The sequence below is a fragment of the Grampus griseus genome, assembly GCF_964374135.1.
Source record: "Grampus griseus genome assembly, chromosome: 9".
In the NCBI taxonomy this organism is placed as follows: Eukaryota; Metazoa; Chordata; class Mammalia; order Artiodactyla; family Delphinidae; genus Grampus; species Grampus griseus.
The window spans coordinates 23346368-23356196 of record NC_139003.1 but is presented as its reverse complement, the minus strand read 5'-3'; the positions used below and the strand labels follow the sequence as shown (position 1 = coordinate 23356196).

General features: G+C 40.7%; 1 protein-coding gene across 2 annotated transcripts in view; it reads left to right on the top strand.

The window, feature by feature from the left end:
* The first annotated feature begins 448 nt into the window (after window positions 1-448).
* Window positions 449-9829, top strand: part of CALU (calumenin) — a 28337-nt gene continuing 18956 nt past the window's right edge. For both annotated transcript variants that reach the window (XM_082661810.1, XM_082661809.1), the window contains exon 1: window positions 449-541. The gene's annotated coding sequence lies outside the window, so the exon portion shown is untranslated. The remainder of the gene's footprint in view (window positions 542-9829) is intronic.

Below are 9829 nucleotides of genomic sequence, written 5' to 3'. Positions count from 1 at the left end.
CCATTTAGGCGTCAGAGCTGAAGGGAAAGGAAGGGATGGGATTATTCAATATATCAATAGTTGGCGACTGATTAATTCAGATTAATTAGTCGGATTAATTCGGCCCTGGGTTCTCGTGGGCATGAAGATAATTAGGATAATTTAAGAAGCCCTATGGAGGCCGAGTCAAGCGCTGCGAACCAGGACGTGGCGGTCGGACAGCCGCGCCCACACGCCCCTCGGAGTAAGGGGCTGTGGCCCGCCAACCCCACAAGTCCAGGGACGAGAATTGGGAGGGAATCCTGTCCACGTAACTCGGCGCGCTCGCGGGGACGTGGCGCTTTCCAGCCAATCCGGACCACGAGACCGTAGGGCCAATGGCTGTCCGGGGAAGCTGTGCGTCCGCGGCGGGCTTGTTGGTGATTGGTCCGGAGGCTGCCGGCGTGGAGGACAGCGGCGGGGCGCGGAACCGCTTCCGGTTGGGCGGTGCTTGCGCGCCAGAGCTGAGCCGGTGGGTGAGTTGCAGCCGCGGCATCCTGGGCAGTGGGCGCAACGGGGAGAGGTAAGTACCACCGTGCACGTCCCTTCGCCGCCGCCTCCCCCTTGTTCACTTTCTTTTTGTCCTCTGGGCCTCGCTCCCGGCGCGGCAGGGCCTCCTTGTCTCAGGGCCCCTGTTTCTGCCAGCTCGGGGTTCCGGGGCCTGAGGCTGCTAGCGACTGCCCGACCCTCGGTGCGCAGCCTGGGTCGGAGGCCGCCGCTCGCCTTCCCTTGCGCTTGGGGAAGGGGCCTGGGTCCCTGCGAACTCCGGCTCCCGGCTTTGCGTCCTGTGGGGTACAGTTTCGTGCCTGGCTTGCCACGTTCTCTGGCCCTGGGCCCCGCCAGTCACCAAGCCCCTCGTCCGAAAAGGTCACTCTTGTTTACCTCCTGAAGGTCGGAGTGCAGTCAGATAACGGTATTGTTACAGCTCCCTGCCACTTCCCACACTTGGGCCTGCTTGTGTCCGCCAGCTCCGCCCCAGGGCCACATCCCGAGAGGACATCTGCATCTGCCAAGAAGGTCGTGTTCGCTGACTTTGAGGGTGTAGAAACAAGGGGGAAGAAAGCATGAAGACACTATGTGATTTTTTTTTTTAACTCTCTATAATTTTAAAGAAAAGACGGAATATTTCGAGCTTCCATGTTTGGCCTCACGCTTCGGTCAGCGAAGGAAAGTAGTTTTAAAAGCTTCATTAAAGGATTGTATCTTTACCTTGTTTCGTTGCTTCTAGCTCCACACCCTAGTTCTGATTTTTGGCATACTGTGTTCATCAATAAACTTAATTCCCTACAGCTGCCCTGATTAAGAGTCGAGTGATTTGCAGTTCCAAAAGCTGCTTTTGCATGAAGGCAAAAAGCTCCCTGGGTCTCCTACTAAAACTTCAGGGCCTTTGATCTGAATTCCTAAGTGTACAAAGTCCCAGAATAGTGTCTTTGAGAGTTGAATTACATTCACTTCCTGGCATGAACCATAAAGTCTACGTTAATGAGTCAGGAATAAGGTTGCTTCTAATTTGTTTTTGTAGCTTGGAGGTAGAGAACCGTGGAATTTTTGATAAATTATTCTTTGCCATAGAATGGCACTTGACACAAGACAAATGCATGTTTGACCTCATTCAGTAGATTTAGTTAACCGGGTTCCAAACGGTGGTCATCATTGAAGAATTTATGTATTGTACTACAAATGAGGGTCCAGAGGTAACCTGTAAATTGTATTTGTGTGGCAAGAGATCTGAGCTTACCTGGGCCTAATCTGAGATTTTCAGGGATTCAGCGGTCTCCAATAGGATTCTTTTGAGAATCACAACTAGGAGAAACATGAGCTAACAAAGATGAAATGAGTATGCCTGAGTGGATAGTAGTACTCAGATACAGCTTTGAAATCAACTCTTAATCATCACTGTTAATATAATCGTTTGCTTCCATTCATCCAGTGATGTGTCAAAAGATACAGCATTTTATGTACATTTCACCAGTACTGGAGATCAGTACACTGATTTTAACACACATTTTCTCTGTGTGTGGCACACGCATGGTATAGCCAGGGATAGCCATTAGAGATGCTTGCTAGGCCTAGTTGTAGGTCCTAGTTGTAAGGTCCTAGTTCCCTGTCTTTATGAACTCTTAAATACGGATGTTGTTGATGCTGTGATTTATGTATTAGAGTTAAGACAGCTGAAATAACACTTTTCTTGTTGCTGGCTGATGGCCAGATCCGGTAAGGGGAATTGGGGGTTGGGGAGCACTGGCAGCTGGCAGGAACTTTGTTGCTCCCAAGTACAGTCCAACTAATCCAATAAAATGTTTTGGTGTACAGAAAGTGCAAGACACTGTGTTAAGGACTATAGAGGGGAATTAATTTATATTAATTTATATTAAGCTGAGATCCCTGCCTTCCAAAAAAGTACATCTACAGAGGAGCTAAGGAGACAACTTAAGATAGCCTATGATCCTTATTGTGGAATGGTACGAACAAGTCTTATAAAAGTTGAGAGGAATGTGTGCAGATCACTTCCAGCTGGAGTGATCATAGTAGGTAGGTCTTTTCATCTAGGATTTTTAAATTATATTTATTTACATTTGGCACTAAAGCAAGGATTCCCTAGCATTTTATGCATGTTACACATGCACAGCAAATTACAACTAGAAACCAAAACTCTTGTCTCTACATTTTACATGGTATTCCTACAGTAATTAATTATGTATTGAAGTTTCATCTGCCAAAAGGAAACTTTGATTCTCCCAGAGTTTCTAAGAACTTATTTCTTAAAGGAAATTTTCTTTACTCTGTAGCAAGAAAAATTTTAAGTTTATACTGGGTTGCTTTGGTTATAGAACTAATGAAACCTGAGTAATAGTTTGTCATTTCAAAGCTTTTCTTCTACAGCCAAAGTTTGCACTTTTATATACTCAACTATCTTATAAACGTATGCCCTCAATTACACAAATAATTAGGATATATTAATGAACTAGAATGAATTAGAATATATTAATGTAAATTTGTTCCATCGATCGCTAGAGAAATGTTGAATAAATGGTTTGTCATTATCATAACTTTTATCAAATCATGAAGGGTGACATTATTACTTTTTTTTTTTTTTTTTTTTTTTGCGGTACGCGGGCCCCTCACTGTTGTGGCCTCTCCCATTGCGGAGCACAGGCTCCGGACGCGCAGGCTCAGCGGCCATGGCTCAAGGGCCCAGCCGCTCCGCGGCATGTGGGATCTTCCCGGACCGGGGCACGAACCCGCGTCCCCTGCATGGATCGACAGGCGGACTCTCAACCACTGCGCCACCAGGGAAGCCCGACATTATTACTTTAATATGATGGTCCATTGGTGGTACTTGTACTAAAGTCTGAAAGTGAAGAATGTCAGATAGATAACCAGATACCTTTAATTCCCAGACTTTATAACCTGAGCCTTAGTATAGTTAAATTGCTGTCAGGCTCTTGCCCTCAATCCCCAATTGAAGTAGACACTTAAGCATTGAGATTCTGCTTTTGCTGCACTATAAAGGAATGCCTTTTTTTCTCCCCCCCCTAAATATCCAACTCACAGAACTGGAATTTTACCACCACACCCATTTCTCCCACTATTAACATTGAGCAGTGGGTCTTTGTTCAACCAGAATAACTGTGGGGTCACCCGCTGTTAATGTTCTTGAGAAGTTGAATTTAATCTAGACATCTAAATTCCCCTGAAAAAACTTACTTTTAAGTGTTCTGTGACCAGTGGATTTTTATAAAAAATGATGGGAAGGAGGGGAGAAATGGCATGAATTTAGAGCTGTCAAGCAAATTTTTGAATGGATAAAACTAATTCTTAAGGCTTATCATTGTTTTTGAAAGAAATTCAAGTCTATGCTGTTACCTTTTTGTCCTTATAAATTAACTGGAACAATTCATGAAAATAACTTTGAAGGAGACCATTATTGGTGACATGTTGCAAAAGTATGATAGTAACATGATACCTTTTCTGTTCTAGCCCTTTATTTGTGTCTCTAACATCGTGTGATGCAGTAGAAGTATAATACAAGCCATGTATGTAACTTTAGATTTACAGGTGAATATTTTAAACATGTGAAATTAATTTTAATAATTTAATCCAGTACACACAAAAATACCATTCTTTTGACATAAAGTGTAACACACCACTTGTTAATTCACACTAGCCACATTTCAACTGCTTGGTAGCCACATGTAGCTAGTAGCTCTTGTCCTGGACAGTGCAGGTCTAGTTTTCTGTTTGTTCAAGAAAAAATATTAAATGTTACCCTTGGTGAGGGAGGGACAGAATTTGAGGAAGAGAAACTTATAGGTCATTTGAGAAATGGGAGATGGGGAGATGCATTTTTCACAGCCATTGATTTACCTTTAGATCACATGGTAAGTTCACAGGCCTTCCTCAAAAAAGAAAAAAAATCTCAAATAACCTAACCCTACCACCTGAAAGAATTAGAAGAACAAACAAAACCTAAAGTCAGCAGAAAGAGGAAATAATAAAGATCAGAGAGGAAATAGAGATTTAAAAAACAATAGAAAAAGTCAGCAAAACCTAGAGCTGGTTCTTTGAAAGGGTAAACAAAATTGACAAACCTGTGGCCAGACTCACCTGGACCATATGGTAAAAACTCATACAACCAAGTCCTTCATTTATGTATTATATTATGTTTTCCTAATGTTCTGTTATCCATTGATGAATAGCTGTCATGACGGAGAAAGAGAAGGATCTTAGCTTTCTATTATTTGGTTTCCATTTGGTTGAAAAGAGAAAGATGCTTCAGAAATAACTGCACTAATGTAGTTCTTCAGATGCCTTGTGTAAGAAGTTGTTTTATACTCCTTCTCACATTGTCCCACATTATATATCCTTTGTCTTGAGAGATATCCTTTGTTTCTATTTAGACATTTTTATGTGTATATGGATTTAGATAAATTTAGTAGTCTCTTTTTTTAGTGTCTGTATTCATAAAACAAGGGGCCTTTTGTTAGTTTCTAATAGCCAGGAGTTGATATATGTGGGCACAAAGTGCATAGTTTTTAAAACTTACTAAAGTGCAGATTTTTCATTGCCCACTGCAGAGAGAGAAAGGTAGGACCATTGCTTTGTCCAGCAGGTGGTCCTTGATGACCTTTTTAGGCAGTTTCATCAGTAGTGATAGAAACCTAGATTTCAGGGTGACAGTAGGTGGTGAGGAAGCGGAGACAGCAGTTTCTAGAGACGGTATGGGTGAAGGAAAGGGAAGAGCATGCTTGAAGGAATAACGGGGTCTGAGAAAGACTGATTTTGGATTATGAAGACCTGAGAAGTATTGATTGACAGAATGGAGGAACCTGTAGAGGGGCAGGATTGAAAGTTTAATTGAGAAGGGAAAGGATAGAGAGATGGATAAATGATAAAGCTGAATCACTTGGCTTTTATTCTGAAATTCTTCTTTTGTCACTGTATCAAGATGTTACACCTCAATCTTAAATGTAGTTTTCCCTCTAGAATCAGTGAGTCAATCTGTTACATTTCTTTATGTTACACAGTATCAAAACTTTACACAGTATCCTTCCCAGGCCCTGATAGTGTTAGTGGGCTTAAGCATTAATTCATATTAAAACATTTGGGGTTTGCAGAAGTTGTCAGGGTATTATGCAAGAGTTGTTAGAGTATTATTCTCGGGATGTAATTAGTCATTTATAAAATTTTCCTAAATGGGAAGCCCCCTTGTTAATAGACATAAGGAAAATCCTCTGTTGCAGTGACTCTTGATTTTACTTGATTCTGTAAGCCTCTAACATTATAGATATTATTTGGATATATCACAAAATAACAACATAAAACTCATTCCTTATCTCTGTAAAGGATTTTATTTGTCTAAAGAATTATTTGTAATTTGAAATGGAAGTTTCATTTTGTCCTAAAATAAAGGCATACTGTGATGTTTGAGAGAGCCACTGAATCTAATTTTCTCTTTACTGTTCCACTGATCTGATTGATTGGATTCAATTATTGGAGAGTGGGCTGGAGGGTTATTCTCCTAGGGCAGTGTTATTTTACTTTATAAAATAGGATTTGTGTCTTAAGAATAAATATGTGTTTTTCCTTCAGTCTCCTTTTCCAATCTGGAGAAATGGCTTGAAAATGTTTGCTTTGCTACCTAAAAATGCAAAGAATTTTTATGCTATTGTTTAGAAAGTAATACACATAAAAAGATAATACACGACTGTGTGCTCATTTACAAAAAATAAGACAACACAGCAGTACAGTAGTGAAGTTCACTCCCCACGAACCTTACCTCCCCACCCCATCTCTTCTCCCTTCAGCGTAGGGCTTATTGCTGTTTACAGATAGATGTTTATCCTTCCACACCATTTTCGTGCATATATGTTATATTTTATACAAATATAAACAAGCTGGGGAGATTGTTGGATTTTGCTTTTTATATAAATGAGGTCTTGACATTGTTTTACAACATGCTTTCTTATTGTTGTTGTTTTTGTTCACTGAACATATCTTGGTGCCTTGTCAGTTTCAGTGTGAATAGGTCCGCTTCATTCTTCTTAAACTGTGTTGTGTTCCACAATATAGATTTAATATGTATTTACCACTTCTTTTGTTTAGTTCATTTTCCTTTTTTTTTAAATCATTATAAACTGTTATCATTGAACATCTGAATTGAAGCGTCTTTGTATATAAATTTGGGTATTTTGATGGGATAGCACGAAACAGAACATTGATAAACTTTCAGAAGCATAGCCAAGTCCTAACATTGGTGAACAGCTTAAGAATAGTACCACCTTCTTCCCCTTTCTCTGTGGGTCTTAGGGCAGTGCTGCCACATTGTTTCCTCGATGGGTTTTCATGAGTCTTAACAACTGTCCAGCAAAATTACCGTTTTTGTGTGTTTTTGAAATGGGCTCTTGGGGAAGTGACTGCCTCCCATTATCTCCTTAGCTAACATTTCTGTTTGTCTTTTTGGCGTTGTCCTAGTTACTCTAGAACACTTTCTACTCTCTGTTGATATATCCTTCTCTGCCATTTCTGGACCTCCCCACTTAGCTGCTTTCCTATTGAACACAAATAGTGCCCTCTTATGCCCTTTTACAGCCTGAAAGTTACTCAAGGAGGCCTCAGGTTGTGCCTTTGTATAATCAGCTAAATTGTGTTAGCATTAAACATATTCCTCTATTTGCTTTCCTTCCACTTTTAAGGAATTTTTATATGACGTAACGTGCTCACCATTAGCTGCGCTAAGCATTTTTTAGTTTATTAAATCCAAAATGCTTTGTAAATCCAAGCAAATACAATGTAACTTCTTTTAGTTACTATTTGGGGGTTACAAGGAGATGGATACATTAAAATATGGCTAATTTATTGGCGTATTTGATTTCTTTATCCCTTGACACAATTCACTTCCTTCCTTCTAATTCCCAAAACTTTGAGGCAGGATCAGATACATGCAGTTTCTTCGTATTAAGTGTACTCTCAAGTCACATTTCTCAAGATATCATTATGGCCATTTGAGAATTTGGTTAGAATACTGGTTCTCAACCTGGCTGCCTTTTAAAAATATTTATGGTTAAGGGTGGGGTTCAATGGTCACTTATAAAAACTCCCCAGGTGATTTTAGGGTACAGTCTAGGTTGAGATCACTGAGTTACAAGCAATGCTGAAAGAATTTTTATAATTAAAAAAAATTTATATATAAAATATGAGCCTTAGATTAGATAGTTCCACTGGTGACATCCTGGGGAAGGTGAAGCCTGTGGCTAGTTTAATCTGCAGATTAGGACAAGATAATGCATTTAACTTTCATGTGATGCTGTGTCCCTCTGTACTGTAGCCTTGTATTAGTTTCCTAGGGCTGCTGTAACAAATTACCATAAACTACATTGCTTAAAAGGACAGAAGTTTATTCTCTTGCAGTTCTAGAGGCTAGAAATTAGAAATCAGAGTGTTAGTAGGGGCATGCTCTCTGAAGGCCCTAAGGAAGGATCCTTCCTTGCCTCTTCCTAGCTTCTGGTGGTTGCCAGCAATCATTGACATTCCTTGGCTTGTAGATGATCTCTAATATTTGCCTCTTTCATAATGTGGCATTCTCTTCTCTGTGTCTGTATCCAAATTTCCCTCCTTTTATAAAGACACCAGCCATTGTATTAGAGCCCATCCTACTTGATTACATCTGCAAAGATCCTATTTCCAAATAAGGTCACATTCACAGGCACCAGGGATTAGGACTTCAGCATATCTTTTGGGGGGACACAGTTCAACCTACAACAGGCCTCATGCCCAGTAACCACCTACCCATCCAGTAAGGGAGTCACTGGTCATAAGAGGAAACGAGTGAGTGATAATAGGAAATTATAGAAGTTTATACTCACCACAAGGGGAGAAGCCTTCAGAATCTGTGTTCTGATAAAGGACTAGTTAAAATATGAAAGCCTGGGAAACTCTTTCCCCTTGATTTTTTTATTTTTTATTTTATTTTATTTTATTTTATTTTTTGGCCATACTGCACAGCATGCAGGATCTTAGTTCCCCACCATCGAACCCATGGCCCCTGCAAGTGGCAGCATGGAGTCTTAACCACTGGACCGCCAGGGAAGTCCCCCCTTGATTTGTTTTTTTGTGGGGTTTTTTTGATTTATTTATTTATATTTGGCGATGTTGCGTCTTCGTTACTGTGCACGGGCTTTCTCTAGTTGTGGCGAGCGGGGACTACTCTTCGCTGTGGTGCGCGGGCTTCTCATTGCGGTGGCTTCTCTTGTTGGGGAGCACGGGCTCTAGGAGCACGAGCTTCAGTAGTTGTGGCACGAGGGCTCAGTAGTTGTGGCGCATGGGCTTAGTTGCTCCATGGCATATGAGATCTTCCCGGAGCAGGGCTCGAACCCGTGTCCCCTGCATTGATAGGCAGATTCTTAACCACTGTGCCACCAGGGAATTCTCCCCCGCCCTACCCCCCACCTTGATTTTTAATTTTACAGTTTTCTCTAAAACGTTAACCTTTCTGGACAGTACTATAGGTTGTCTGTCAAGAGTTCTAAACAGTTTCTAGCCTGCAGCTTCTCTGCGATTTTTTGTCACTGTTTTCGATAAAGTGTTCCAGCCTTGTGCTTGTTCATCAGAATCACCTGTGACTGCAGAGATTCTGAACGTACAGTGTAGAGCTGGGGAATCTGTACTTTGAACAGTATTCCAGGTGGTCCTTATACCTGGGTAGGTTTGGGAAACACAAGTATACAGAATGATAAGGCAGTTATCCATCACTGTACCGTCTCAGTGGTTTGATCTTTGAAGGTGATCATTGGTTCTTATCTGACAACCATCAGAATCACCTGGGAACCATTTAAAACTACAAATGCTTGGGTTCAGCCTCAGAGATTCTAATTCAGTAGGGAAAACCTTTTTTTTTTTAATAAAGCTTCCTAGGTGATCCTAATAACCAGCCAGGTTTGAAGACCAGACCACTGATACAGTACAAAGGTAAAGTATTTGGAGTCAGTAGGTCTGGATTTAAATCTTGGTCCTTTCACTTTTAAATCTTAGGAACTTGGGCAAAAGGATTAAAGTTCTACTTTGGTGTTTTTGAAGTGAGACCACTTACAAGGTGGATGTTCCTAGTAATTCCTTGTTCCTGTAATTCCTTGTCAGCCTACAATCAGATGAAGAAAACTGGTGAATATTTCTCAGAGTAAAACTGGAAAGTCTGATATCCTACCACACTTTTTTTTATGGATTAAGTAATAATATTTGGGATAATATCAAATTAATATTGTAACTGGATGTGAGCTTTTAATTTCTTGTTTCATTATTAAGCATACTGCTT